Source organism: Cydia pomonella, chromosome 6 (assembly GCF_033807575.1).
Source record: "Cydia pomonella isolate Wapato2018A chromosome 6, ilCydPomo1, whole genome shotgun sequence".
In the NCBI taxonomy this organism is placed as follows: domain Eukaryota; kingdom Metazoa; phylum Arthropoda; class Insecta; order Lepidoptera; family Tortricidae; genus Cydia; species Cydia pomonella.
Genome location: NC_084708.1, coordinates 2,272,599 through 2,299,915, shown reverse-complemented (window position 1 = coordinate 2,299,915; position 27,317 = coordinate 2,272,599). Strand labels below are relative to the sequence as shown.

Sequence of the window (27,317 nt, the reverse complement as noted above, 5' to 3'; positions counted from 1 at the left end):
TTTTGACGACCAATTTGGCCCAGTGGGTAGTGACGCTGCCTGCGAAGCCGATGGTCCCGGGTTCAAATCCTGGTAAGGGCATTTATTCGTGTGATGAGATGTTGTTCCTGAGTCATGGGTGTTTTCTATGTATTTAAGTATTTATAAAATATTTATATATTATATATATCGTTGTCTAAGTACCCTCAACACAAGCCTTCTTGAGCTTACTGTGGGACTTGGTCAATTTGTGTAATAATGTCCTATAATATTTATTTATTTATTTATTTATTTATTTTGCTCCATATTATTTGTTTTATAAGCTGGAGTTATATATACTAATCTCAGGCATAGATATACCTCATGTCATTGTAAGTGCCAAGTTTCATTACAATCCAACACGTAGTTTTAAAATGAGAACGAAACTCCCTTTGCATGTAGGTGAAATTCGGCTGAGCTTGCTGCGGACTCTTAAGCGTTATATTGCACCTTTATGGGGGTCACATTAGATAATGTAACAAAAACGATTCATTGCGTGTGCTAGGATAATTGTTCCCATACACAATGAGAATGCGCGAACCGGGCCGTGGGAGTCACAAAAAAAGGAGCGTTATGTAAAACGAACGTATAGATATACCCCATTTCATTTACCATGGCGGGATTCCACTTGAAACTGCACAAAGTGAACCATGTAACACCGGCAACGCGCATGTAACACCTCTGGAGTTGCAGGCATTCATAAGCTACGGTGACTGCTTACCATCAGGCGGGCCGCTTGTTTGCCACCGACGTGGTATAAAAAAAACCATAATGTTTAACAATTGCTTTACGAGCTCTGCTCTTCAAAGCCAGCGTGTGGTCAAAAAAAATAACAGAAAAGGATCAATGCTGGACAGTTACATGTAAGACACGATGCCGCAAAAAAGTTTGCTGGGTATCTTTTGTTGTCACTACTTGTATTGTTTACGCCTAATGACCGTCTCAATTGGAATCCCGCCATCTTAAATGAAATGGGGTATACTAATTTGGCAAAGTTTTTCTGGTCTTTCTTTTGACTACCGGTTTGGCCTAGTGGGTAGTGACCCTGCCTACGAAGCTGATGGTCCCGGGTTCAAATCCTGGTAAGGTCATTTATTCGTGTGATGAGCAGGGATATTTGTTTCTGAGTCATGGGTGTTTTCTATTTATTTAAGTATTTATAAATATTTATATATTATATATATCGTTGTCTAAGTACCCTCAACACAAGCCTTATTGAGCTTACCGTGGGACTTAGTCAATTTGTGTAATAAATGTCGTATAATATTTATATTTATTTATTATTTATTTAACTAGAACTGGGTTTGACTCCCGGTTGTTTATTTAGGGCCTAAATTTTTGGGATTTGTGTTTGTTATTACTTAATATCATAATATGTGTTCCTGAGTTATATTTTCTATGTATTTATATGAGTTATATCGTCATGGAGTACCCTTTACACAAATTTTATTCTGATTAAATACATATCATAGGCCTCGATTTTTTACAAGCTTTCTGAAATGTGGTATACCTACGGCCCGATTCGAAGAATGACTAAGACACGTTTAAGATATTGGAAAGATCTTTAAAAGATCGATAACTATACGACATGTCAAAATTAACGTTTATTTCGATTCCGCTGTGATCCCACTAAGGTCTATCTACGATACGATATTTCTAAAGTGATACTGTTCCCGAATCTAGCTGATGCTTCTGTCAATTATACGACATACAAACGATATCTAAACGAGAACTTATTTAAATCTGTACCCCTAGTGTAAATTTTATCGACATCATAACGTGACGAACGCGTTTGCGTTAAGTCTCATTTTGTATAGGATTTTGAGTTTCCAAAACGTCCCGCTTGGCGCGCTCTTTCTAAATCCAATACAAAATGAGACTAAACGCAAACGCGTACGTCACGTTTCAAAATCTAATTTATTTACACTAGGGGTACGGGCCGCTAATATGTTGTCTGTTTGTTATCATTATCAATATCCTTTTTATTACCTACTTTACTTTTTTTTATCCCTTTTCCAGGCCGCCCCAATCTACAAGGTTTTCCCAAAAAATCCAAATATATTCCAATTAATCCAGCTTTGATGAATTGATGTGTACTCGTATTTGTAGAATAGTGTTTAAGTCTAGTGTTCCAAATTAATATGTATGAGTCATTATGTTACTCGAAATAAACGAATTTTAATTTTAATTTTTTTAATTTGATGATTCATTTGAAGACAAGTAACATTTCCTGAAAGTGTAATCTAATTTGAACCTTAAATCGGAATGCTAAAGTTGAAATTCTAATGGCGCGTATGTGGTCGATAAATCGTACTATTCCTGGAAAAGGGTTAAAACCTTATTTTGTTGAAATACTAACATTACTACTATTTTTATCATATTTCTAACATTGTAACACCTATGTTAGGGAAACACAAGTTCCCAGAATATTGGATTATTCAATAATTCGCCAAACCTAACTCATGACATAATTCGCTGCATTACTGTGCATTATTTGCTTGAACGTGACTGCATTTCTTCAAACCGCTGCGTGTGCGCATTCCCTTCTCTGTCAGAAGGTCGTAACTTAAAAGGATTTAGTAAGGAGTTCCGCCATCTTGGATTAAGATAGTTTGTTGCTGCGCGCGCGTCGCTGTATCGAAATATTGTCACGCAAGATCTCTCGTTAAGGCTTGTACATATTGAGAGGAGATATGCGATTAGATCAGAATGATATCTTATTTTATACCGACTTACATATTGTAACTTCTTAACTTATTGTTAGCGGATTTACTCTGTATTTAGGTTCATATTAGACTTACGCAAGTATTGTTCGAAACATGACTGGTTTCTTTTACGTCATCACTGAGATTTAGAATATTTTTATACGTTTGCTCTTCTCCCTAGCATACTCTATGGGGGGAAATAGGTATTAGTGGTCATTCTTCCAGACAAACGTTCTCGACATTTTCCTCTCTGGAGTTTGGCCTTATTAGACTTTTTTTTTTTTCTTATATGTGTTCAATATTACCATCACCTGTGTTGGCTGTGTCTGTAGGTTTTGCTTTTTTTGATATTCTGGTTTTTATAAGAACTAGGTCACTTCAAACAGCGCTAAAAACGGCTAAAAAATGCGCCGTAAATAAACGCTAAGCATACAAAATTGGCAACAATAAACACAAAAATAATAAGCTGTAGTAGTCCGTACCATACTATTTTACGAGCCACCCCCGACAGCGCGTCGGAGATATTTACCTAAAATTCTCAAATCTCAGGTACTCAGCTGATATTTCCATTTAATTCCGCTGTTTCAAACTTATCTTTCTGCTCCTTCGTCATCTATATTTAAAACATTTACGGTGTCCTATGCTTTTTCATTGTTTGGTTATCAATTTGGAAGTGATTTCTTTTTTAGCTAAAATCTCCCGCCTTTATACTTATTTATTTATTTAATCTTTATTGCACAAGAGAAAACCTTATAGTACTAAAGGCGGATTTAATGCCATGAGGCATTCTCTACCAGTCAACCTTTAGGTAAAGCAGAAAGATTGTGGGCGGTGCTACTTTAACAACAACAACCAAATATAATACAATAACATACCATACATACATAATACATACATACATAAATATACATACTTATATTTCTTATAATATATACATAAATAACGACAAAACATATAGAGCTTACCCATACATTATTATTTTTTCATTCTGCTAGCAAGAAAGCACGTAAGGATTTTTTAAATACTAACTTATTTTGAGCATTTTTGGTGCCGTAGGGAAGTCCGTTCCAAAGACTTACTTATTCTACGTTTGGTGATTGATTATTTGTTAGATAATGTTGCTAAGGAATGTGTTATTATTACACGAGTAACGATTATCACTAACAACTGCAATAACATAATTTAAGTTTTCAACAACTCATAGACATAGTGTATCGTAATGAGTGTTTTTGACAACTCACAGTGCAACTGCCGGCATTACGTTGTTAATGGCCGCCTAATCACCGCTAACGGTGAGAGTCGACGACCTGCGCTGCGCCTGCGCCGAGCAGCTGCGATTTGTTCGCAATTAGTCGGGGGATTAGAGGATGTTTGCTTACTTTTATATTCTAACGACTCGCCCCGGCTTCGCACAGGTCTTCTTCATTTGCCATGTCCTAACGGACGTCGGCGACGACCTTTGCCATCTCTTTCCTGCTCTTAGCCATTTTTGCCAATACGGCTGCATTGTTTACGTTCGTCCTTTTTTAATGTTGTCAAGCCAGTCGATCCATCTTCTTCCCCTTCCTTTCTTGCCATCCATTTTTGCTCCCAATATTAATTGTAGTAAGTACATAAATTATAATTAATATTTCGCACTGGTAAACCTTCACAATATACAGTTAAACCTTCTTTTTTTTTGAGTCGTTGCCATGGTTACGGTCGCCTGGGTCACTCTTTAAATCCTGACGTTGACGTTTTCTATGGGAGAGTATTTTTTTCAAGTTTCAAGTTCAAACTGTATTTTCAATGTCACTTACATACAGCTGTTATGCAGGGTGAAGCAGAATTGTCGCTGTTGCTGGTGAAACAAAGTTTCGCATATTAATTATGTAGATGTCGTTGAGAATTGCCGTTTTACTAAAGGGTAAAAGATAAGATAAGATAAGTTTAGATGAGATGAGACAAGATAAGATAAGATGTTAAGAGGGAACTATCACGTGATCGTCCATACAAAAAGAGAAAACGTTCTTCCACATTCAAATATTTTTCATTCTCCATGATTTTTTGGTAAGTATGTTATTGACGCAATGAAAAACTAGGCTTATAGGTTTTCCTTTATTTCAATATTTGCAAAAAATAAATGACGAAAAAATTTTTTTGTCAAAAAAGCGAAACCTGCAATATATTATGCTGAAGCGATCGACATCAAAATTAAAGTGATTTGTTAAGATTTAGTTAGTGAAAAACGTTTTCTCCCGAAACGGAATTTCATAGAAAAATTACCGTTTATTGCACGATAAAAAAGCACAAATGGCGGATAAGTTAAGGCATTATCTACCAGTCAACCATTGGGTCAAACAAAAACTTGTAGTTAGTGCAGGATTGTATATATCAATGAAATATGAAACACAAATCAAATGTTCTGAAGTTAAGTTAGGTCCAGTTAAAATAACCGAGTTGAGTTTTCTCTGTCTTTAGAGGTCAAATATTTTGTCAAACGTAACCGCAAAATATATAAAAAACAGTGAATTGAAATCAATGCAACATAAAAGAAATGGAGCAAATTTCATAGCGGCTACCATTGCAAATCGAATGTAGGTAAACCACAATTGCACTTAGAGTGACCCTTAACTACTCAAAATTAGAGTTCATTCTTGTACAACCGAGGTACATTATTGTAAAAACGAAGTACAAACCAGCTAATAAAAAGCGGTCGTCAACATTCTTATTTCATGTGAATTAGGGTTACATTTTGTATGTTTCGTTGACTATAAAGATAAAGTTGACAAACATGAGAATATCACGTTCCGTTGGGCAGTTCATTAAACGTAATAGTTGTCAATTTACATACATTTTGTAATTGATTCTTTTGAAATGATGCCTAAGTTTATGTAATAATGACCTACTGCTTTTTTTTAAACATATATGTTAAAAGTTTTTTACAGTACATATGGTGCTACTTTATAGCACTAGTGCGAAAATTAGCATATTATGTTACTGTGTCGAACATTTAAAGGGACATATGTACTGTAAAACGTTGTACGATACATGTGCGAATAGGTAATTCGCAACTCGTGTCGATTTAAAACACTCCCTTCGGTCGTGTTTTAATTTATCGCCACTCGTTTCGAATTTCCTATTTTTCGCACTTGTATCGTAATGTACTATTTTAACACTGTTTTAACATCAATACAAACAATTTTTTAACAAATACGTATACATATAAAAATTTTGACCTCGCGAACCACCCGCCATTTTGAAAAAATTCCAAAATCTGAATCCAAAAAATTCTCTAGAATTATCATGCTTACAAAATTTCACGAGAATCGGTCGAGAAATAAGACACGCACCTAGAGGAGTACATGTCCGGACATACGAAAGCATTTTTGTGCAAACTGAAACGAACGCTTGGTCAATTCGAGTCAGACCAACTTTTTCTTCCGTCTTCTCTTGGACCCGGGTATGTCCTTAAACTACGTCCAAAAGAGAGGTATGGGCAATGTGAATGTCATTTCGCCTTGTGTGGTAGGGCACAGCACAGCAGATGTCATTCCAGATCTAGAGCAGAGCCCAACTGGGGAAGTACCTCCACCTTACAGAAAACCGCAGCCAAATAACACTTGACCCTACTCATAGTGTTGTGTTCCTGCCGGTGAGAAAGGTTGCCAGAGCTCAACGACGGTGGGGTTAGGGTCGGCAACGCGCATGTAACTCCTCTGGAGTTGCAGGTGTACATAGGCTACGGAGACTGCTTACCATCAGGCAGGCCGTATGCTTGTTTGCCACCGACGTAGTATAAAAAAAAAGACCAAGAAAGTCTGAACTTCTATGGTTAACTGCCCAAGCATTTTATGAGATTAACAAACTTAACTTTCAAATGTAACAATTTTAGATAATGTAGCTTTAATAATATCTATGTATGATTTTAATTTCATCCGAATTGCTTGATAATTTTAACTGGACATTTTTATTTGTATCCTTTTATTTTAATGCAATGTACATCAACTAAATAATTGTTAATGGTATATTTAATTTCACTTAACACTGTTCTCGTACAACCTTTTTTAATTGCTGACATGTAAATTTCTTATATTTTATCAATGAACGAGTTTGAGTATGAATATGAGTATGTATTGGTCTGACTATATATTATATTATAAGCCTATACGGTGTCCCACTGCTGGGCAAAGACCTCCCCCTCGATTTTCACTCGTCTTGGTTTTGAGCAATCTCCGGCCAGTCGTAGAGATATGCGTCCAGGTTGTCCCGCCATCTCCACCTGGGCCAACCAGATCCTCGCCCGTCTTGTGGCACCCATACCGTGGTTAATTTGGCCCACCTCTGTGGGTGCATGCGGCAGACATGGCCGGCCCACTCCCCCTTTCACTTTATTTGGTCTGATTCTATGACTATAATTTTCGTAAGTAGGATAACAAACTTGTACAAACACAAAGGTATAAACTGTGAGCATGATTTGGCCGACCTCTTCGAATCTGCTCCACATAACCGAATTAAAGTAACTCGGTAGATGTGATTTGTATCTGTCATTTCGTACGCAATTTACATATTAGAAACAGTACATTGATTTCTGCTGCTAAATCCCCGTTAAAGATATTTGGTAAATTAGTCGGCAGCCATGTCAACTTAAACACTTAAACATTGACAAATTAAACATAACTATTTTAATATTCATATTATTGTTACATAGATAAAATCTTTATTCAACTACAACTTACATGCTTTGTGACAATTGACAAGAGACAAAGAAAAGGTAACATACAATTTGACACTAATAGTAGTAACAACGAAGTACATGTCATATTTTTAGATTAGTAGATGGTCATGTGTGGTATAAATGCTGCGGAGACCACAGCGCTGATCTTCGGTCAGAACCTAATCTAACATGATCTGATCTATACAGGTAACCACTTATGTGATCTGCTGTTGACATTCGACGCACCTTTAAAATACATATATTCTTCAAATGTTGTCGAGCTCCATTACGGTTACAAGCGAAGGCCAGCAGGTAAAATTTATTGTTAACGAAATTACAATACCTAATGAACTAGTGGCTCTGTGAGCTGTACACTTCGTGAAATCCCAAAGCACATTTTGAAACATTTCCAAAAACCGCACCCTCAGAAAAAATCTGTATTATTTTTGAACTTGCTCACCAAATTTTACGACAATTGGTTGAAAAATGTGACCTGTAGACGAGAACATCCGGAGATACTAAATAATTTTTGGCTAAGCTGAAACGGACACCTTCGCTTTCGCCCAGTCAATAACGCTAAGATATGAATCGAGTACAAACAGCAACACTCTTATCTGTCCATCGGTGGACTTTATGCCTTTTGTAATAAGGTCCAACGATGGACAGTTAACAGTAAGGGCGATGGTGCCTACTTAGTAGGCATTGCCTCATTCCCCATAGCTACAATTTGCTTTTGAGAATGATGAATATACTGTTTTTAACTTTGATCGTGACATGCTCTACGGCGATGTTGTAATCCGCGTCTACGCAATTATTACCAACACCTTTGAACTGTTTTGACAAATGTGTATCATCAATTATGGTTTTTGTCAGTATCATGTTTCGTAGCTTTGAAGTCTTTGTTTATGACATGATGTAACTATTCATGTATTGACGATTTGATTAAGTTTGGGTACGATATGTAATAAGATCACCAAGATCCCATGGGATCGTCTTGTTTCCTTGTAAATCCTAGAGTGATTTATTTAGGTAAGCGTTTCTAAAGTTTACCAAAAAAAAACTTTATTCTGTGCTTAACATAGGATTATTCAAAAAGAGTCTGTTTAAATTTTTAGTTAGGAAAGCGTACTAAAGATCGGAGAATACTTGTCTGACTCAGAGTATCAATTAAATAAGTATATCTAGGAATGTCAATAATAAAATTATATTTTATTTTTATAGTAAATATGCATGCACCATCTGGACAATATTTGTATGCCTAATGGCTAAACATAGTCATACCTTCTCTATACAATTGTGTGATCTATGAAAACCTATGTTTACAAATAAATATATGATTTATGATCTAAAAATCCATTTACATGTGAATTTTAAAGTTCAATTACGGCTTCCGTTTTAAACTACTTACATTTTTATTTGTACAAGTAGGTACAAGTACGCAGGGATTTCAACAACATTTAACGGTTTTAGTAGAATTAATTTACAGTTTACAATTTTTTATTTGCACACATTATGAGTTTCTCATCTGTATCTTTTACCTAGACAATCGTGGTTCTTTGTTTCTCGAGACATTGAGAGGGACAGTACCCCTAGTGTAAATTTAGTCGACATCATAACGTGACGAACGAGTTTGCGTTAAGTCTCATTTTGTATAGGATTTTGAGTTTCCAAAACGTCCCGCTTGGCGCGCTCTTTCTAAATCCAATACAAAATGAGACTAAACGCAAACACGTACGTCACGTTTCGAAATAGAATTTATTTACACTAGGGGTACTGGACTCTTTCAGGTACGCGTCCTCTTGTTTTTACACACTTTTATGTATATTTCATTCAAATCTTGTAACTGAAATATGAACCACTTCCTGATATAAGTACCCCTAGTGTAATTTTTTTCAATAGCGAAACGTGACGTACGTGTTTGCGTTAAGTGTCATTTTGTATGAGATTTTTGAGTTTCCAAAACGACCCGCTTGGCGCGCTCTTTCTAAATCCAATACAAAATGAGACTAAACGAAAACGCGTACGTCACGTTTCGAAATCGAATTTATTTACACTAGGGGTACTGATCTAGTTGAAATTTGACGGTAGACCGACAGAAGGTAGCCAAATGAACTCCTCGATTGAAGAATACAAACACATCGAGTTTAAGCACATAAGAAAGGTCTCGAGAAGCACTTGATATACATATTTCAATTTCAACAGACGATATTGACAGTTAACTTGTAAAAGCTTAAACCCCCCTTAAACCTGAAAGCCAAAATAAAGCAAACAATACGAGTATAAAACCAACCTCTGCACTACATAGGCATAACAGTTTTTAGGGTTCCGTACCCAAAGGGTCAAACGGGACCCTATTACTGAGACTTCGCTGTCCGTCCGTCCGTCAGACCGTCCGTCCGTCTGTCACCAGGCTGTATGTCATGAACCGTGATAGCTAGACAGTTGAAATTTTCACAGATGATGTATTTCTGTTGCCGCTATAACAACAAATACTAAAAACAGAATAAAATAATAATCCCATAGAACAAGCATGTTTTTTTTTGCCGTTTTTATAAGTAATGGTACGGAAACCTTCGTGCGCGAGTCCGACTCGCACTTGCCCGGTTTTTTTTTAAACTATTAATTTCATAATTATTTGCGGAAGCCTGTCACCAAACAAGCCACTTATAATTTATTCAAACAGTTTCCCTAAAGCCTGAGAACATGTAGTTATTGTACTTATTGTTCTAAACAATTAGTTTGGCCGTTACGTCAGTTTGTTGTTAGAAAGCGGGAAAATTATGAGAATTCGACATTGTTTAGAGAGAACATGTGACAATGATAATGGTGGATTGAGATAGGGGAAAAGAGGATAGAAAGAGCGGATTGTCCATTAGTAATTGTACTGGCATGTTTGTTTTAATTGTGTTGCGCAATAAGGTAATGTTTACCCAGGTATTGGCTTTTGTATTTATTCATGTTGTTATGTATTTTTCATGTCACTATACCTATCATGTTACTGTAAATCAAAGAGAATCTGAAATAGAAGTGGATTGTCGAATAAAATTTTGTAGCCGCAGTAAATTTACTGCCATCTTTCGACACATGATTAAAACTTTTAGAATGCCATTTGACTTTGATTCTTATTCTTTCACTGATATGTGTTAAATTTCTTAAATATCAAAAAGTGGCGTGCTTGTAAGAGAGCCCTTGAAGCCTACTTGCAAAATACATTTTGAATTTTTTTGAATTTTGTAAGGAGGAAATAAAAGTAAAAAGTAAGTAAGGAGCAAGTATTAATATAAATTAATGAAATAAAAATAACTTTATTTAGCTGATACATGATTGATAGTTTGAAGCAGTTTCTTAGCCGAGGCGTTTGCAATTTACAATACCACCATGTTAAAACAAACCATTATTTGTGTCACATTAATTCTCATAAATCATTAATTCTATAGCTGCTGCTCGACGCAACGTTGGCGCAATTGCGCAGCATCGCCTTTTTCTATAGCGCTGACTAGATGCCGACGCAAAAGACGCTAGTGTGGGGTATTGTATTGTATTGTATTCGGGCGATTTTCCGCAACTCGACGACTTGCGCCTATTTTGCGTGATATGTTGGGGGTGGGCTAGTCCTGCCAGCCCAGCTCCTCGAGGAATCCTATCAAACCTTTAATGTTGAGTAGGACCTCGGGGAGGTCTCTCGGATCCGATAGTGTGGGGTAGCAAAGTGATGTCTAAGGGCCACCCCACATTATAGCGTCTTTTGAGCGTCGGCGTCTACTCGTCTAGTCAGCGCTATGGAAAATGCCGTCGCTGCGCCGTTGCGCCAAGAGAGCCCTTAGAGAACCCTCACTAGCATCACCCGAGAGTTCAGAGCCTAAGCGTCTAGTCAACTCTATGGTTACTGCCGCAATTGCGCAGCAACACCATTTTGTATAGCACTGACTAGATGCCGACACTTAAAATATGTGAGAATCAGAATCAGAGTGTATTTATTCGTTAAACATAGCTACAGTCAGCATCAAAAGTAACGGATCAAACAAGGTGTCAAAAATATCTACCATTCTGTAACAGCTTAAACAAAAAGTGATGATTCTATATATAGAACAATTAAGACTGTAAAAGATATACTTTTGAACGTGAATTTTAGATATTTATCTATATTTGGAAAAGTTATCCGGAATATCAGATACTTTTGGCACGTTGTTTCATCCGCTACTATTGATGCTGACTGTACACAGTACTGGTCTTAAAAAAAATAAAGCAATATTGCGACCACTAGGTTTTGCCGGTATGTGTACGAATTTGTTCATATATGTCGTATAGTAGATTAGGTTAAGACTAGTGTGGGGTCTTAACTGTTGTATTTAATGTTTAACAAATAATTGAAGTACAGTCTTGGCACAAATAAGTCACAAAATATCACGGGAAGAACACACCTTATTTTCTTGTACGTACAAAGTCTGTTACACCGTATCACATACCTACTTACACGTAAAACATGGAACCTGCGACTCAAATAAATTGCCATCGCAAGCATGAAATCCACAAACCATCAGAGATTATACAAATTGGCGGCGAATTTGAGCCGGTGGTTGAATGCGAATTCCGACTGTGGGACCGTCGCGTGCGCACCTTGCGTAAGGCTCGGCCGTCCGGCGCAAGGCACGTCCTCGGGCGATATAACCATTAAATAAAATAAAATAAAAATTGTTTATTTCGGAGCATAATCCACAGAAATTGGTTAGAAATTTAGCTTCTTAAAAATATATCTTACGGGAAACTTAACCTAGTAGGTATTGGGAGCGATATATAGTCTTACCTTATTAAATTTGTCCCTCACAATAACCTATAACCAATAACAAATAAGTAAGTACATATTCTTTATTGCACCAACAATTATACATTTTACATATATGTAAAACTACAAATAAATTTGAAAGCAAAAATAGAACTAGGTAACAACAGGTGGTCTTATCGCTAAAAAGCGATCTCTTCCAGACAACCTTTAGGTAGGAGGAAATGTAGAATTCATACAAAAGTCAACAGGTAGTGCAAGGAGCTAAACGTGGAGACTATGAAACACGATTATAAACACATACTATATACTACTTATATAAGTATTAAAGCAATACCTACTACACAAGTAAATATACAAATATATACACAGACCCAGCAGTTACAGCCATTTCTCGGGTATTATTGTCAGGATTCATGAGTTAAATTTGATTTCCAATTATTGGAATTATAATTTTAACCTTCAAATTTACCTCAATTTATCAACACAATCGCTCATCATCGTCTAAAGGCCTACTACATCCTTACATCGAGTAGATGTCAGTTACCTTTAAAACTGTTATTTCTCATGTCTTGTGCCACTTGCAACACAAAACTCTCCCACGGCTGACCAGCCACAATCGCTCCCGAGTTTCGACACCAGACACCAGCAGCATTTCATTCCAATAGCTTAGCAAACTTGCGAGACTAACCCTCAGGCAAACCAGTATATTTTAAAAAGACTAAACGTATAAGGAGACTAAACGTATAAGGAGACTAAACGTACATTAAAATGTTCGCTTAATTTTACTGTCTGGGAAGTTTCAATTGAGTCTTACTTGGCCTTGGAAACTAGGGCTTGCCATTTTTTCTGCTTTGAGCAGTTTCTCTCCTGCTTTCGAAGCTTATGAAGACCTGCCTTAAGGTCTATCCTAGTAGGTACTATGTACCCTATCCACTCATCTATTTAAAAGCATCCGGCGGGTTGACTTAAATATGCTCTTTTTAAGCGTTCTTCTTTGTTTTAGGTGGCCAAGTCGGTGATCCGATGATGAGTCGATGATGGTTTGGTTTCTGGAGTTCTTCAATCTTGGCGTTTTCAAGGATCCTTCAAATCCCTTCGTTGCTTTAACGGTTACCGTATTGTAGATAAGTTGTTTAATATGTTGACTTTTTTGTCATTTGGCGGAAAATAATCGCCTCCATGCTGAGACGGGTGCGCGGCAGCAGCAACAGTCTTCTCAAGGTGTTGGCCGAGCGCCTCGACTGCCCGGTTATAAAGTTTTGGATGGAGGTGGCAATTGGGAGAGCTAAATAGAGCATAGCAACCTGCGCCCCTCCTCTCCACACATCTTAGTTTAAAAAAAAAAACGAACTTATGACTAAAAACTTTTTAGTCATAAGTTCGTATTTTTATTTTGTCTTAGTACTTACTTAACATAGTTTTAAGTTTATACTAATAGCCGTTATGGATCAGTAATCTGAAATAAACGATTTTTTATGTATAGTTGTCAAGTATATTGAAGTAAACTTAAATTTTTGGTTCCAAAGCTCGACTCATATGCTAACGCAACCATTGAGACAAGCACCTATAACGCTCAAGGATCCTCGCAAGAATTAATTGAAATTGATAACAATGCAATTCTGGCTTTTGACCTCTACACGCAATTTTAAGCGAATGGAATTTCGTATTATTTGAGAATATACACAAAATACACGGTTAAGTATGACAAGGTGAAGTGATAGTACTTCGTTAAAGAAAATGTGTTTTACTATTAGTAACCTATTATAAAACCAAAACTTCAGCGTAGGATGTAATTCAAATTAGTATTGTTTTCAATCTGACTCCACAACACAGGCATAGCCTAGTGTGGCAGTCAAAGGTAAAAAAAAAAAAACAAAAAAAAATGCTTGAGGCGTAATATTTTTTCTTTTTTTCATTTATTGAACAAGAAACGCAGCTTATAATAATTAAATTCCATAACTATTTAAAGCCATAATTGGAACTTAGTTTTTAACTGCTAGTTTTATAAATATCGTATCTTAGGCTATAGATATCCTGTGCTCAGCAGTAGGATTTAAAAACCTTAGCCGGATACACAACGGGATTTGAACGATCGGCGAAAAATAATGACCTAACCTATCCTAAAAACGAATTGTAGGTTACTGCACAGCAAAACAACATTCTGCTGAAGATATCACAGTATTTTGAAGGACTTTTTGAGCGACGATTAATAATATTTCCAAAAAAGGTACCCTACACTTTACTCAAATGTGTGGAACTTTAAAAAAACGTTACAACACGTTTAAACATCATACATAAATAGTTACAAAAGTGTAATTACACCACGGTTACCAAAGAAATATATTTATCGATGAAATACGTAGGTATTTAAAGCAATCGCCCCTTTCTAAGAAGTTTATACGCCATTGTATATATTTATTACGCCAATATTGCATGCTTTTCTATTACTGTAACTCGTTCTCCATAAATGCCCTAAATACATATCCATTCCTATTAGTAAGAATCACAGGAACAACTACAATCTAACCTCGACTTTATAACGTTGTGATATGATTGCAATTCGTATATTTTTGGATATGTTTAGATGTTATTGCCCTTGGAGCATAAATCTGGGCAGTTAACAAGCGTTGCCTAATTGCCCGGAGACGTCCAATTAGACTCCACGTGGGTTTCATTTCATGCGCAAGAGCTTTTTCAAATTATACCGGAATATCCAGAATACGGCAGAGTAAATGAGGTACTTTTTAGGGTTCCGTAGTCAACTAGGAATCCTTATAGTTTCGCCATGTCCGTCTGCCTGTCTGTCTGTCTGTCTGTCTGTCCGAGGCTTTGCTCCGTAGTCGTTAGTGCTAGAAAGCTGTTATTTGGCATGGATATATAAATCAATAAAGCCGACAAAGTCGTAGAATAAAATCTAAAAAATTTTTTTAGGGTACCTCCTCTACACGTAAAGTGGGGGTGAATTTTTTTTTTGCTTCAATCCTACAGTGTGGGATATCGTTTGAAAGGTATTTCAAAACTAATAGGGGTCTTCAACAAAATTTTTTTGATAAAGTGAATATATTCAGAGATAATCGCTCCGAAATAAATTAAAAATGTGTCCCCCTCTAACTTTTGAACCATTGGTCAAAAAAATATGAAAAAAATCGTGGAAGTAGAGCTTAAGAAAGACATTAAATGAAAACTATAGCGGACATGATCAGTTTAGCTGTTTTTGAGTTATCGCAAAAAAATCCCCTTCATAGTAAAAAGACGTACTATCCACAGTTCATCCTTTGGTTAATAATCTACTATACTTTAAGCTCCAGTTTAGCTTATTGTGACGGAAGAGTAACTACGGAACCCTACTCTGAGTATGGCCCGATATGCTCTTGGCCGATTTTATTAAAAGTGGTTTTAATTTTGACTCACAATCAAAATAGGACAAATAAGTTCTTGGCAAACATTAAATTTTTGTCTGTTCTGCCTTTCTATCTACCTTTTTAGTAAACTGCCAATAAACAGATACTCAAGAGCAATATTTTTAAAGCGAGACTCAAAAGTTTACTTTAAAAAAAAAAGGATATTACTCTGTAACAGAATTCCAGATGGTGACATTGAAAGAATTTAATTATGTAACAAATGAAATATTTTCGTGATTTTTAGGGTTTTTTTCTATTGCACCAACTTTAACCTTATAGGTATTGGTTCGAGCCTGCTTTTTTCGTTCCGTGTAAAAAAAAATCATAGTATTTGCCCTTAATTAAAAAAAAAAACACTATAATAACTACAATTAAGCCCCCCTCTTAATCTACGAGTTACACGACGCGTCTTTCGTCGTGGAACTCGTGTTCCGGCTGGCTGAAAATTTCATTCAAAAGTACCAAAAAAGAGAACTAACCTCAAAACACAATTCTTATTATTCACCGTATCTCAACTCTGCAATTACGATCTCATACGCAATTAAACTGTAACCGTCGATCGAATAAACAAATAATTTCTAATCAACCACACTTGAACACTTTCACCAAGCTGTTTGAAAAAAACTTGTATGTGTACTATTAAAAATTACGTAACGTGCTTGCTTTTTAAAAATCAACTCTATTCTAGGGTCATACAAGTCCGAATTGCTTTCGGGAGAAAGGATTGAGTGGTCACTTGGTCAGTATTAATCTTTTTATTTTTACCATGACCAATGGGATTTGACCTCTGTTAGTTTCTTTTAAGAATAGTAGAATTGTGTGATATCTTGTTAAAAACGAGTGATCTTTAACTTTTTCATCAAAAACCTTATTTTACATTTGTATTGACTATCGAGAGTGTATTTAAATTCCATTTTAAATTCCATATTCATTTACCTAAATTGTATTTTCTTTATTTAATGCATGTTAGTTATAAGATGTAATGTTTTGAAAAGGTGTGTCCCGCCGAGTTTCTTGCCAGTCCCATATTGGGAAACCCCCACAATACTACAATTTAGGGCCCGGCCCGATTCGAAGAATGATTAAGACACGTTTAAGATCTTGGAAAGATCTTTAAAAGATCGATAACTAAACGACATGTCAAAATTGACGTTTATTTCGATTCCGCTGTGATCCCAATAATATCTATCTACGATATTTTTAACGTCAAAGTGACATTGGTTGCCCGAATCGAGCTGCTTCTGTCAATTATACGACATACAAACGATACCTAAATCTAAACTTATCTAAAGCAGAACTTATCGTTATCATTTTTCATTCTTCGAATCGGGCCGTAAGTCTTGATAATTTTAAACACATCATGACATCACCCGCTTAACTACTGATTGTAGAGTTAGACCAAGCTAAGTTGGCAGCGATTTTGATAGCTCAGATGGTGCAGGTGTATTTATTATATTTTAAACGTCAAATTCTATGAGATTATGACATTTAAATACCGTCTGGGCTATCAAAATCGCTGCCAACTTAGCTTGGTCTAACACCTCCCTACAACAGTTGCAAATATTTATTGTTTTTTTTTTTACAGGTGTGTGCAACAAGTGTGGAAATTGGAATTGAAATATAACTGTAAGTAGCTGTACCTACCTGTACTGGTATTTATTCTTGTTATTTCTATTTAATTACATGTAAGGTCACTGTGGGCAAGACCGTCTACAAGGCAAGTCCGTCAACACATTATAACTTTTGAATTAGAAAGCGTTTGCCGCTTTGGCGTCGAGTTTATAAGTCAGTTTTTCGCGCTAGTTCCCTCACTCTAAAACAGATGGCGCTGTGACAACGAATTTCAGAGCAATCCGCGTAAACAAGTCATTACGTGTATGGAACTCGAAGTGATAGTGCGACAGTCTCTGCAAATAAAATTGTTAAAAATAGTTTGTGCCAAGATTTTGCACCAGAAATTGACTACGTAAGTAATATACGACCCGGCAATCTTTATTATGTGTTTAAATTATCAGATATTGGCTTAGTTTTGTAATTATACGTTCCATCATTCATCACATTAAAATTTTGCTAAGTTGGAAAGTCCGTCTACTATGCACCAGGCAAGTCCGTCATATGCCGGACTTTCCTTGAATCAGAGGTTACCAACTGTTAAATGGCTTCAATATTATTTATTACGATTTTATAAGGTTACTACAGATATGCATCTTTACAACATTGCGCATGATGTTTGTGTTTTGTGTTTATTAACAATTTTAATCTCGAAACTACTAAAGAAATGTGTTCTTCATCCTCAGCACTATGTAACCGAAAATACAAATAAGAAAATACCTATTAAGTAAATAAATAAATAAATATTGGCCGCAAACTAAGCATAGCTTAGCTTTTACTATTGGTGCTAGGCGACGACATATACAATCATATATATATAAATACATAAAAAACAAACATGACTGGAGGAACAAATATCTGTGTAGATTATACAAACAAATGCCCCTACCGGGATTCGAACCCATGATCATCGCCTTCATATGTTATATTATTATACACACATATAACACCCTATATACACCATAACACCATATATTATTACCCTTTTTACTCCTCTTGAACTAGTCATATTTTCTTGACAGTTTTGAAGATTAAAATCATTGCAGCCATATCAGTTCGTACGTATTTTTTATTTCGGAACATTTATTGTACTTGCCTACACCGTGATCACGACACGCTGTACCGCGCGTGCCACGCCGCTATGTGACGTGGGTTCTTCGCCTTACTTATCCTGAAAATTTACGTATGTAGGGTACCTACTTGTGTTATGGAGGTTGATTTGCCAATAACTATTTGATTTAAACTTAAACGGTGTTTGTAGTTTAATTTTTTTTTTACAAGATCATATGGTACAGTACAGTAGATGTTATAAATTTACATTGTTGACCCCTAATATGTTCTGCCATATGGCATGTGAAAATGGTTTTCCCATGACATGACAAAGCCATGCATGTGGACACTAACTACTAAAACTAAAAATTATTACTATACTAAAATTGCTACTACTATGAGTTTATTTATGTAACCCTCTTTGATCTCCGTAAATTTAAAACGAGTAAATTTAAAATGACTATTGGTATTTTATTTGAGAAGTCCAAAAAATAAGTACGTATAATTATTTTGCAAAAAAGGTTTACCACCCCATTTTCGTAATATATGGACTTACCTTTTAATAAGAAAAATTGTGTTTATTTCGAATCTAAACCCTATATTAACAAGTTTAGAGTACACTTTTCATTGTCTTGTTTTATTCTTTGTAAGGATTCGAATACGAACAAATAAGCACCCATAGTATGGCTGATATCGTTACTAGACGGACTTACCTTAAACTACACGGGAAGTCCGTCTACTCGCCGAATTTTTAAAAACACTATTTTTTTTGCTTAATTTATGATTAAAATGATCTGTCACTATAGCTTAACTATTATTTATGAAATTCTTCATCGTATGTGATTACAAACGGTCACGTAAGTGAATAATTAACGGAGCTAGAATACTCCAATGTAAAAAATAAATAAAGTATGCCGGTCTTGCCCACAGTCACCTTAGTTTAGTTATTTGCTATACAAAATGTGTACAATTACATCTTACAAACTGAGTCGGCTAACAAGATAATACTAACAGACAATTTAGTTGATGAACATTCATCAAATCATCGCTAGTTTAAATTGAAATGCAGTACTTTAACTTCTTCTGAAAGAATTTCACAAAAAGCATCTTTTTAGTAAAAACCTAATTGATATTTAGTCATGCGAAGTCACGCTACGTAATTATTACATTACTTAAATATATGTTTTTTAAGTAATATTAAAAGTAGGTCAATGTTTTTCAGATGTGTTTATACTTGATTAAGCCTATACAGTACATAAAACTCAGTCGTTTAAAGGGTCTGATTTTTTAAATTCTTTTCGTCATTTGAATTTTAAACCGTTAATCAGAACATAATATATGTCAAAACTGAAATTTCATCCATTACAGTTCTTCCAAAATCTTACTCCTTTTTACCATGTTATGACTGCAAGCGTATACAGGGTGTAAATTTAGTCACCTGCAATAACTAACGGTGTGAATATATAGGTCATACTGAGCAACTATAAGGCCAATCCCGAAATTGCAACGTCAACGTCAGACCCCAGACCAGCCAAGATGTATGAATTGCCCAATTTTTTTTCATGATTTCGAGGTTCGAGGACTATGGGTATAGTAAAACTTGTTCAGAATGACCTATATATTGACATCGTAAATTATTGCAAGTTACTAAATGTATACCCTGTATGTAATATTGCAAGTGAAAAGTATGTACTACATGTTAGCCTCACTCAATAATCAGGTTGTCAATAACTCAATCAAATATCAAACATATATTCAGAAAATAGGCCACAGGGGCACTTTTACATGTCAAATTTTTAGAAACAATAAAATACAATTACAAATATGGAATCAATGAAATAATATATACTTTATTAGAGATGTTTACAGTCTCTAAACGTCAAATTACACAAAAAAAAATACAACTAACAAATACTAAAATTCTTTAGAAATGTATAAGTCTCTAAGTGTCTATAATAAAAACAAAAACATTAAATTATCCTTAGTAATGTAAAGGGTCTCCAAGACTTGAATTCTTATATAAATAATTAAAAGACAAGAAATTAAATCAGACAAACAGACAAGAACCGAATGAAGTGTCTCACGTTGTCACTCAAATAATGTCAATATACTGTTTCTAGCTTACATTACCGTGTCACATCCGTCCAGTGTAATTATGCTCCGTTTTTTCCACAAACCATGTCAATGCTCATACAGATCACCGGCTATTGAGATGTGTTTTTGCTGTCCGACATACATGTCAAACACGATTGCTATCATCGAGTATTCTTCCCTAGTATAACAACCGTAAGTGACACCTAGTATAACAACAGTTTTAACTTGGTATTTATTGCGTGAGAATACGAATTAGAATTATTTTTCAAAATTTCCCTAAGGTTTTTATGCGTAGGTAGCTAATGAGGAAGCTGTAGGGTATGGTGTATTTACTAAATATATGGAGGGTAGAGGTAAGGAGAATAATCTCTTATGGGAGAACTGTTGCTGAGTGTCCAGCAGCTGTAAAATATTTCTAAATCTCTCCGGTGGCGCTAGGGTAGCACAAGGACATGACATGAACGTAGACGTTATTGACGGAGTGAAATGCGTTGTCAGTGGTTTGATTTTTTTATCAAAGTAAAATAGTTGCTCGCGATGTATTGTGGCGCCACCTATTTAAGGTTTTTTTGATGGACACTTTTCATACACATTGTTCTCCTTAACTACCCCCATAAGTAAATAATTATGGTAAAAGACTTAATAATGTATTTAAAAATCAAGTGCGCACATAAATACTTAATTCAACTGTTTAATAAGTAGGATCTTGATAGATTTTGCAGAGTGGCGGAAGTATGCATTAAACATTATACAGTACTTCAAAAAAGGAATGTACAGGTTTTTAAAGGGTCGACAACGCGCATGGAACACCTCTGGAGTTGCAGACGTCCATAAGCCTCGGTGACTGCTTACTATCAAGCGGGCCGTATGCTTGTTTGCCACCGACGTGGTATTAAAAAAATAGACGTTTGCCCAGCAGTGGACACTTATAGGCTAGTAAAAAAAGTGGCTGTGACATAATCGGACTGACAGACGGACATGACGAATCTATAAGGGTTCCGTTTTTTGCCATTTGGCTACGGAACCCTAAAAAGGAGGATTTAGGTGATTTTCGAACTAATTGACTTGATGAATTGATCTAATATAGAAAATTCTGTGGAGAGTTTTTTTAATTGTGTCTTGTACACAGATCAGTATAACGTATATTTCTAGTATATTTGTAGTATGTCCAATACTTTCCTAGGTGCTCGACATTAACATTTATTAAAAAAAAACTGTAAAATAGCAAGATCTGTAGCCAATCTGCGGCAATCGCGGGTGTTGATCACCATCCTGTTTACGTGGAATTTTCTAAAAAGAAACGACTACAGTAGATAGAGCCATGAGCATCGATCAAACGTTGAGACGAAAGGGTTGTCGTAACTTAAGGTTAAGTTGTTTGATTGACAGAGGGAAAGCGAAGGTGGTCGTTTCAGCTTGGGCAAAAACTTTTTCGTAATGTCCGGGTGGTTTCCTTTACAGGTCGCATTTATCAACTGATTCTCGTGTAATTTTGTGAGCACGTTCTATAGATCAATTTTTTTTTGTCTTTTCATTTGTTGAAAAATTCTCAAAATGGCGGAGGTGTGGGGGCTCGCGAGGTCTACAGCTCACTGAGCTTTTCAGTATTTATACAATACAATACAATAAAATACAATACAATACAATATAATACAATACAATACTCTTTATTGCACACCACACATAGTTTACAATAAATAATGTGTGTTTATTTATTTGTGTGTTAGTCACATATATTAGTTCCTGAGATGTTTTCTATGTATTTAAGTATTTTTATATATCTATTATATATATCGTCTGCTAGTACCCACACCGCAAGTCTCATTGAGCTTACTGTGAGACTAGGTCGATTTGAGTAATATTTTCTCATAATATTTATTATTTAATTAGATGTTGGAAAATCTGAAACACTAGAATATTATATGTCTTTGTTATCAGGGAAATTGACGGAAACTATGTTAGAAACATCTGCGTGTTTAGCAGCGATGAAAATTATGTGCATTTTCATACTTAATAGATTTATATAGTGTTTCTCATCATCTTAGAATCATTTCTGGCCATAGGCAAGTTTATTATAAGTATCGAGTGAGCTACGAGCGGTCGGGTTGAGCTGGAGCGATGCCAGAAGGATAGCTGAATAGCTCCTCTACACGATCGCCCAGCGCTGGAGCAGCGAGAGAGCCATACGATGGTTATGGCTCCTCTACACAGTGGCCCAGCTCTGGACCAGCGAGATGGCCACGCGATGGTTTAGAGCCCGTACTATGGAATGGGCCACCTGTAGATGCGTACGCACCATCGCCGGTCCACTAACCTTTGATATGCGGACGAAAAAGCGACACCGTGGCCATCCCATCGCCGCCATAAGCCATCCGACACCACTACCCTTTCTAAACGCTAGCCCATCTTAGTGGGCCAGTATGATGGCCCATCGTGTAGAGGACCCAGAAGATAGGAAGGCGTCGCGAGCGTATGAAGGTCCTTTGCACTTCTGGAGTGGCTAAGAACAACAACATCATAGGCAAGTTTCCCGTAATCCACCGAGATGCCGCTTCCATCCAAATGAAGTTGCGCTATCATTTTAAAACATGCCTGTCATATTCTAACTAGTGTGTAAGTGCGAAAGTGACGCATGATACGACAAATGATAAAAATGCGACCATTATACCGTCGCCAGTATAAACATTTTTGCTACAAATTTTAATACAAAGTCAATAATATTGAGTACAGATTTTGAATGGCTCTTTGGGGGCTATTTATAAAATTCGATTGATTCCTGAGATTTCAGAGCTCTGAGCAACTGCTTAATTTTCTTATAGATTAATGACTATACGAAATAATTCCTATGTCAGTCTATCACACATCAATGATCCGTTGATAGCCCTGCGCCTGAGTTTTCTGACGGAAGCGGGCGCGAGCCGCGCCGGCGCCGCTTCCGCCGCGCGCGCTTTTTGCTCTTGCGCACCAGACAGTTATGATAAACGCAAAGAGCAGAGACTAATAAACATAAGGACTGCCATGCTATGCCAAGAGCATTTCATCAGGTGACAACCAAAACTCACTTATTATAGATACTACCACAAGTTCAGGACCATGGTAACTAGTGCCTCACGTAGACCTCGCAATAGGATTGATTTACCACAGCGTACCAAATTATGTGGTCTTAAGTGCCATAGACTCTAATAGCACTTAAGTCCTGTATGCCGATTTCCACCATTTTGAACATTAACAAATAAACTAAGCGACAGAAAAATTGTATGTAACTACTATACCTGCTCACAAAATTTCACGAGAATCGGTAGAGAATGCCGACCTGTAGAGGGGAATATCTGGACATACGAACGCAGATTGCCCGAGTCAAAACGGGCGTCGCTAAAGCTCCGGTCAAATAGTTGGTACTTAACAAGACAACGTTGATTTTAGTTTTTTTTATTGACTTTTGATTGTTAGCTGGACCAAAATTATGTTGTCTTGTTTTTTTTTCCAAAAAATGTGACGGAGTGTAGCTTTTGGTACGAGTTGTATCTTAGTTTTTACTTTTTCAGTCTTAATTTTAATTTAATTTTCAGTTTTAATTAAACGGTTTTATGTCTTTATTGTTTTGACTTATGGGTCTGCAATTAAAATCACAATTTCAAAACATTTATATCTAAACCTTGGTCGAGTTAAATATTACACTAATAATCAGGGGTCGGACAAAAAGTGCCGATGACGTCAAACCACTTATAGGATGATTTCAAATAGTATTTTTGATTTTCATAAACAATTATCACTAATCATTTATCAACCTCTTTATTAAACGATATCGCCACTTGAAATGAGTAAGTACGTTTTTGACTGACACATTGTCAATCAGATGAACAATAAATTGACTTCGTTATTGTTTAGCTATTGTATCTTCCCGATTATATTTAGCTAAAATTTATATTTACTAATGTATAAGAAAACGCTCTAAAATGTCACCTTTACTTGAATATTGTGGCAATCCCACAGACTTGTTCTAACTAATTTCAAATAATTATACCTTATGGTAACAAGTTTCGTGAAATTTATTTTATTCACTACATCACCCTACCACCTGTATTATTAATTCCATGGATTTATTTACGATTATTTTGTTACTTCATTAATACTACTTTGCTACTACATGTCAAACGGAAGTTTAAATACAAACTCAAACATCACCTGTGTGCAAGATTACGTCATTTTTACGTCATCCGCACTTTTTGTCCGACCCCTGCTAATAATCCACTTTTTTTATTTAAATATTTTTCTTATTATTCCCTTGCCCAGGCCCAGTAACATGCGACAGTGCTATCTCATTTACTCCGATACACATAGACAGTGTGCGCAAAGAATGCTTTGCTACGCATCATTACACATGGAAACGCAGGATTAGACTATAAAAAGAGATCATTTTACCATTATAAGCCAACAGCGCCGTCACCGTCATCAATTGACACCAAGAACGAGATTGAGAGTCTTTATTAATACTTGTCTTTTTCTTTACTGAGACTACAAAGTCACTGAGATAGATACCATAATGAAGAGGAACGCCAAGGGCGTTTTTTACACTTTAAAATGATTATCAATTTGTCTTTTATACCTGAAGCCGCTTGTTCAATTATTGACCGATTTTAAATTGAGGTAATTGGACCTTTTTTAGGGTTCTTTAATCAGTAAGTTATACTTAGGGCTACTTGCACCATTCCACTAACCCGAGGTTAGCCGGTTAAACCATTAACCCAGTGTCAAATTGTACTGGTAACAAAGTAACTCCAGGTTTAACCGGTTAACCCCGGTTACAGTTTTGAAATGTCTCTCTGGCTTGGCTTACACCATTACCAACAGTTCTAAAAGCTGTAATTTGTATTATTATTAATTTGTAATATTAGCAATAGTTTTAACCGGTTAACCCCGGTTACAGTTTTGAAATGTCTCTCTGGCTTGGCTTACACCATTACCAACAGTTCTAAAAGCTGTAATTTGTATTATTATTAATTTATTAATTTGTAATATTAGCAATAGTTTTTGTTTTATAAGTGGGCAGTTGTTGTTTAACCCCTCGTGCTTATATTGATGAATAATAGAAAGTTCGCAAAAGATAACCACGAGCGTAACAAGTGGTTTGAAAAGTGGAATCTTGACCATTGCGAGACCGAGCCACGAGGATTAAATGAACTTTGCCACCGAGTGGAACTACATTTTTCACCACACAAAAGTGAGGAAAATACTAATTTTAAAACACCAAAGGAACTTTTTTGATTTTTTTCATTCAAAATCACCACTTAAAAGTGAATTCCAACAGCCAACATGAAGAATCAACTAAAACATTTCCATGAATTACTTTCTCGTTAGTTTTTGAAGGAGAAAAAAAAGCTTTTACGAGCTGGCTTGGTAAAAAATTAAATCCTTACTTATTTTTAGCAAATTTAAGGCTCTGTTCGGATTAAGTAAGAACTTCTCACTAACTAAAATTATTCGAGCAGCTCATTAAGACTCACCCGCTCAGCAATAAATATGAGCAGCTCATTTTGACCACTTGGCCGGCTAAGCTTCTGCAGACGTGTAAAGACGTCAGCATTCCTCGGCGTCCGGGTAATCGGTCGGATGGCACCACGTACTGGCTGTTCCCACGGATCGGATGCCGGGGTAGCAAAATTACTAAATAGAATCGGTGGCTGATGGGAATGTGATGTGTAAAGACATTAGAGTATACCCCATTTTCAGAGAATAATCTAACAAATATACGAGATAAAAACAAATACTTTATAAGCTATAGAGAATTACCGATTTCACAAAACAATTTGTAAAGCCGTGAAAATTCAATATTTACGGCCATAGCGAATGTCATAGTTATAGTCATTTATTTATAATATTATTTATATGTCAAGTTTGGGCATTATTCAGTTGCAATATAACATTCAAATCAATTAAAACAACGTATCGAGTAAATGCCGCCAGCATCCTTGGTACAATGACTCAAGGGCCTATTTTAAATTGAAGCTAGCTGTAGTAACATTTACAACACCATTGTATATATCCATTATGTATAATGTTATTGTTAATAAAATATGTTATACCTTATTAAAACAACAATTACAACTAGCCCCAAGATGTCGCCTAAGCCAAAATACTTGTCGTAGAGAAGTTCCATTCTAATTTTCATGAGCAGTTCCATTTTACCAAATATAATTGTTTAAATGTAAATGGCTTGGTGTTTAGATGTAAATAACAAAGTCGCTGCAAGTATGCTTATAAGATTTGAGGAGTTCCCTCAATTCCACATGATTCCATCGCAAGTGCGGACTTCTGAACGAAGGGAGTGTTTCGACGGTTCCGGGGCAACCTGCTGAATCCTACACCGAGTCAGACGACGCACGCAACGGAGCCACGCTGTTACGTCGTCGCCCAAATCTAATGTTTAATTTGTATTTTGTTTATATGTATATTGTTTCTTTTATATTGTATTTTATTTTGTAGTTTCATAGTGCCTTGGTTTTACCGTAATGCTGTTACTTATTTGAGTAATCAGAACTCATCCGACCTTGACAAAAGTCTTGCAAATGTTGCGTTGTGGCTCTGTTTCGCCCCAGCAGCAGACACAATTCTTCCCCTCATTATAAGCTGGTAACCTGACGGTTTTGAACTTCACAACAATTCAGCACATTGTTATTTTGAGGCATTTCACAAAAAGGCCTACTGTGCCAGGGACGTGACGCGTATGACCACCTACCTTACCTAAATAACCAGCAGAAATCTATATTATAATACCGTTGAATTCATAAATTGTCAAACATTATCATTCTAAATATCTTAGCTTCAGAATTATTAAAAAATAGCGTCACGGTACCGTGAGGTTCTGTAATACCCCTTTCGCAGTTTCAGGGCGTTGTTTCCCTTATTACCCTAGAATGTTTGCAAAATTACCTTCTAACAAAAACTACGCCAGTGACGTC

The 27,317-nt window shown here is 36.0% G+C and overlaps 1 protein-coding gene across 3 annotated transcripts in view; it reads left to right on the top strand.

Annotated features, from left to right (window-relative positions):
* Window positions 1-27,317, top strand: part of LOC133518612 (uncharacterized) — a 254,454-nt gene that overhangs the window by 22,623 nt on the left and 204,514 nt on the right. For 2 of the 3 annotated variants that reach the window (XM_061852274.1, XM_061852276.1), the window contains exon 2: window positions 17,189-17,229. The gene's annotated coding sequence lies outside the window, so the exon portion shown is untranslated. Of the gene's footprint in view, window positions 1-17,001; window positions 17,230-27,317 lie in introns of those variants that run through there. The other variant, XM_061852275.1, reaches the window with a different exon arrangement.